The sequence below is a fragment of the Salvelinus alpinus genome, chromosome 4, assembly GCF_045679555.1.
Source record: "Salvelinus alpinus chromosome 4, SLU_Salpinus.1, whole genome shotgun sequence".
NCBI classification, from domain to species: domain Eukaryota; kingdom Metazoa; phylum Chordata; class Actinopteri; order Salmoniformes; family Salmonidae; genus Salvelinus; species Salvelinus alpinus.
In genome coordinates this window covers 29,748,861-29,754,543 of record NC_092089.1, presented here as the reverse complement: position 1 = coordinate 29,754,543, position 5,683 = coordinate 29,748,861, and the positions used below count along the sequence as shown (strand labels likewise).

Below are 5,683 nucleotides of genomic sequence, written 5' to 3'. Positions count from 1 at the left end.
ACCATAATTCTATCCTCCTGATTCCTGCTTACAAGCAAAAACTAAAGCAGGAAGTACCAGTGACCCGCTCAATACGAAAGTGGTCAGAAGACGTGGATGCTACACTACAGGAATGTTTTGCTAGCGCAGACTGGATTATGTTCCGGGATTCATCCAATGGCATTGAGGAATACATCACCTCAGTCATCAGCTTCATCAATAAGTGCATTGATTACGCCGTCCCCACAGTGACTGTACGTACATATCCCAACTAGAAGCCATGGATTACAGGCAACAGCTGCATCGAGCTAAAGGCTAGAGCTACCGCTTTCATGGAGCGGGAGACTAATCCGGACGCTTATAAGAAATCCTGCTATGAACCATTAAACAAGCAAAGTGTCAATACAGGATTAAGGTTGAATCCTACTACACTGGCTCTGACGCTCGTCGGATGTGGCAGGGCTTGAAAACTATTAACCCTCTTGAGAATACAGGGGGTGCTGTTTCAACTTCGACATTTTGCGTTCCCAAATTAAACTGCCTCGTACTCAATTCTTGCTCGTACAATATGCATATTATTATTACTATTGGATAGAAAACAATCTCTAGTTTCTAAAACCGTTTGAATTATGTCTGTGGGTGAACCAGAACTCTTTCTACAGCGAAAATCATGACAGGACATGCGAAGGTCTGAAAACTAGGCTCTGTTCTCAGATCAGTTTAAAGCTCTGTATGTGCCCTATGGGTCGAAATGAACTGCACCCACCTTCCCCTGGATGTCAGTAACCAATGAGAAGTGGAATGGAGTCTCTACGTGTTTCTCAAACTTTATAAAAGGCCATGGAGTGACAGGTCCGTTCTTTTGGACGCTCGTCAAGACGCAAGAGAGGACATCAGAATGGCATGCTCAAAAGCTCTCGTTATCGGCCTAAGATATATCCGTCTGTGATTTAATTCGATATAGGTGTTAGAAACATCATAACGAAGTTATTTTAAACCGATTTATATCAGTTTATGCGAGTATATTGCTATTTTCGGAATTTTCGTAGTATTGCGCTTTGAGGATTTGGACATGTGTGTGCCACGTAGCTATTGTTAGCTGCTAGTTCCGAAGTTGAAGAGGACGTTTTACAACAAAGCAACGATTCTTTTGGACAAAGGACACTGATGGAAGCTCGTCCAAAAGTAAGAGCTATTTATGATTTTATTCCGTATTTATGTGGAAAAATGTAAACGCATTTGTCGGCCATTATTGCGGCACTAGTCTGGCTGTAACGCACACTGTATGTCTAGTAACGTTAATTTTAAAAATCTAACTCAGCGGTTGCATTAATAACTAATGCATCTTTCATTAGCTGTCCAACCTGTATTTTTTTAGTCAATCTAATCGGTAAATAATCGTAAACTTAGGTGCCTTTCCAAGATGGCGCCGGCCAGAATGCATGACCTGTTGCCACTGATCACATTGAATAACAACGATTTGTACTGCTAAATATGCACAAACAAAACCTATATGCATTGTGTAATATGATGTTACAGGACTGTCGTCTGATGAAGTATATCAAGGTTAGTAAAAAATTATATATCTTTTGCTGTATTGTTACGATCGCTAACCTGTGCTGCTGGTAAATTGCTTGTGTTTCTGGCTATGGTGGTAAGCTAATATAATGCTATATTGTGTTTTCGCTGTAAAACACTTGAAAAATCTGAAATATTGGCTGGATTCACAAGATGTTGGTCTTTCATTTGCTGTATGCTGTGTATTTTTCAGAAATGTTTTAGGATGAGTATTTTGGTAATTGACGTCGGTCTCTGTAATTATTCCGGCTGCTTCCAACGCTATTTCAGATTGCAGCTGCAATGTAGAACTGTGATTTATACCTGAAAAATGCACATTTTTCAAAAAAAAACATATGCTATACCATAAATATGTTATCAGACTGTCATCTTATGAAGTTGTTTCTTGGTTAGTGGCTATATATATCTTTATTTAGTCGAATTAGTGATAGCTACTGATGGAGTAAAAAACTGGTGGAGTAAAAAAAGTGGTGTCTTTTGCTAACGTGGTTAGCTAATAGATTTACATATTGTGTCTTCCCTGTAAAACATTTTAAAAATCAGAAATGATGGCTGGATTCACAAGATCTGTATCTTTCATCTGGTGTCTTGGACTTGTGATTTAATGATATTTAGATGCTAGTATTTACTTGTGACGCTATGCTAGGCTATGCTAGTCAGCTTTTTTACTGTGGGGGGTGCTCCCGGATCCGGGATTGGGAGGAATTAGAGGTTAAGGACTACAAAGGGAAACCCAGACGCAAGCTGCCCAGTGACTCGAGCTTACCAGATAAGCTAAACGCCTTTTATGCTCGCTTCGAGGCAAGCAACACTGAAGCATGCACGAGAGCACCAGCTGTTCTGAATGACTGTGTGATAACGCTCTCGGTAGCTGATGTAAACAAAACCTTTAACCCTTTCACACGTACCATCACACGGGTGTGATCGTTCTACAGTGGTCCCTGAAGCGTACGATCACACCCGTGTGATTAGAACACTCATTTAGAACGCTCGTTTAGAACGGCCAGTTTCGAATGACGCAACAATCAGCGTTTGAGCTGGCCACACTTTTTTCAGAAACTATTTACACAAACACAGTCCTTACAAAGTTATGTCCAGAATGTGAGCAGTTTATTTTTGGATTCAATGTTCAGATATTCACAGAAGAATATATAGCATAACACAATCATCCTAACCGGAAAAATGTAGGCTACATTTGTCCTAGCGCTGAGGAAAGATTGACCCAACACAAGCAGTCATATTTTCTAACTCTCGGCTGACATAAACTACAATATGAATTAGCTAATAGCAATTATTATGTATAATTAATCACATCACGGGTGAGCACACCATTGATCGAAATAATTAGGTAAAGCACTTTTTAGAAATCGAAAGTAATCCGACGGTTAGTTTCAGCGCGCAGCCATGCATTTTTTTTTCCTCACAGAAACCGAAGATAATAAGAGAAGACGAGATGAGTTTGGTCTGTTTATAGTATGCATGTTGAAGGGGTGTGTCGTCTACCTTCGTTCACATCCCACCATTCATTTCCGGAAGTCCTCAAAAATCGAGTGAACTCTTACTCACCTCATTTTGTTATAACATCTTTGGTCAAACAGACGATTACGTGAACCCAGAATGCATTGAACATCAACAAACATGACTACACAGCTGGAATTAGCTTAGCTCATCATAATCAGTACAACCTTCAAAAAAAGTATTTTACACACATAATATGTGCCCATTACAATCTGTGCAAGAATCGGAATGCATGATTTGTCACCTAGATTTGAAAACATGTGAATAAAACCGTAAATACACAAATAATTGCCACACAAAACATTTTCTGATAGTGATTTATTGATACAAGTGGCGCGTGCCGGCAGTCAACCACGTACCCTCTCACTCTAAACCATTCAGTGTTGTTGTTTATGTATGTAGCTAGTGAGATGAGCTGAAGCATTAGCAATGTCTTTCAAAAGGAGACAACAAACAAATGTGGAAATTCTGGAGATTTTTTAAAATTCTGACAATGAGTCTGAGTATGAAAGTCAGGAATCAGATTCTGACAGTGACAGTGAGGAGCTGCCCCCCAACCTTGTAGCCATTGAGAACCCTGAATCTGAATTTCCCTTGTCCACTGACAAAGTCCCAGTTCCCTTTGAAGATGCTGGTGGTGATGGAGGCATACCAACAGTGGATGAAGTACAGGAGTTCTGTGGTAGCTGGAAGGCCACCAGTCATTTCACCCCTCCTGGCCCTGCTGTTTCACCCCTCCTGGCCCTGGTGTTTGCTTTGATGAGTCCCAGTCTGGAGTGCAACGCCCCTTGCCATTTCCAACTGAGGCAGAGTGCTTCAAGTTGTTTCTGACAGAGGAGCTGGTGGGAGACATAGTAGAGACCAATCGCTATGCCTTGGAGCTACAGGATAAGAGAGAGCCAGGAGTGGGGGACAACCACAATTAGTGAAATGTATACATTCCTGGTGACAGTAAAGACTGCTTTCTAGTTCTGCTGCTATGACTGCATTTCATCAACGCTACTACCATCCTAAATGACCCATTATACAAAATAAGAAATGTTAACAGCTGGCAGTAAAGTGGCATGACAAACGAGACGTCCATGTCCTCTCCACTGTCCATACAGCAACCATGTCGGCCACAGGGAAGGTGGACCACCTGACGGGAGAGAGAAACAAACCAGACAGAGAAACATGAAACCAGACTGCGTGCTTGACTATTACCTCAAAATGGGGGCAGTGGATGATAAACAGCTTTGTGGAATGCACTCAGAAAACGACCAAGTGGTATAAGATATTTTTCAATTTTTCCAGGGTAGCGTCAAAATACAACATGCCAATACTTCTGACGCATTTAGCATTGTTTTACAGAACTAATAGAATAATGTAACTAGCTACATAAGCACGATTTAATATAACACCATAAAAGGTGAGTAACGTTACCTCGCGTGTCCGCGGTTATAAGGAATATATACAAATATATTATGCTCCATTCACACAGTGAGCTATAGTAGAAACGGTATAACACGACACAATAACGTAATTAGGCACTTACTTTGATAGAAACGCAGTCTTGATTTGAAGATGGGTGTCTGGAGTGACGCCTCTAGCACTGAGACGCTGTGCCACTTGGGAGTCATAAGGCCAGGGTAGCTTCAAAATACAACACATGCTAATACTTCCCTGACGCAATTAGCATTGTTTTCCAGAGCTAATAGGAGAATGTAGCTAGCTACCTAAGCATTGAGTATAACACCATAAATGTTATGAAATGAGTAACGTTACATCGCGTGTCCGCGGTTATAAGGAATATACACAAAAACATGATGCTACAGTAGAAACGACATAACACGACATGCAGAAACTATTATAACGTAATAAGGAACTTTGATAGAAACGCACACATTTCCAAAGGTATTATTGGTAACGAAAACAACTTTGATTTCGATGCAGGCGACAGGTGGAATAATATGAACACGTGTATGCAGGACGGCAGATGAGTAAATGTCCTGCACAAACAATTGAGAAGTGTTTGGGGAATTTTGTCCGGGTCAGAAATGTCAAAAAAATTAATTGGTCCGCAAAAGTAAAAATGACTACTTTTATGTGAATGAATGAGGCGGAACACACCTCATTTCAAACTGTTATTAGAAAATAAAAAACTTGTTAGAAATAATTTAAAATTGACAAATAAAAACAGGCTGCGTGCTTTTGTTTGAGGGCAGCGCGGATGAAATGTACTGTTACATAACAAACACATTCTGGAATGGAGAGAACGTTCTAATATCACGTGCATAAAAAAACTCACGCTGGGGCGACCGTTAGAGATATTTGGAACTCACGCATGAAAGGGTTAAACAGGTCAACATTCACAAAGCCGCTGGGCCAGACGGATTACCAGGACTTGTACTCAAATCATGCGTGGACCAACTGTCAAGTGTCTTCACTGACATTTTCAACCTCTCCCTGACCGAGTCTGTAATACCTACACGTACTACCTACGTTTCAAGCAGACCACCATAGTCCCAGTGCCCAAGGAAGCGAAGGTAACCTGCCTGAATTATTACCGCCCCGTGTCACTCACGTCGGTAGCCATGAAGTGCTTTGAAAGGCTGGTCATGGCTCACAT

General features: G+C 41.0%; 1 long non-coding RNA gene across 1 annotated transcript; it reads right to left on the bottom strand.

The window, feature by feature from the left end:
* Positions 1 to 3,376: 3,376 nt before the first annotated feature.
* Positions 3,377 to 5,406, bottom strand: LOC139573259 (uncharacterized). The gene is made up of 2 exons (XR_011674569.1): positions 4,610 to 5,406; positions 3,377 to 4,213 (listed from the first exon to the last, which is right to left on the bottom strand). It is a non-coding gene; the product is annotated as an uncharacterized lncRNA (long non-coding RNA).
* Positions 5,407 to 5,683: the final 277 nt, after the last annotated feature.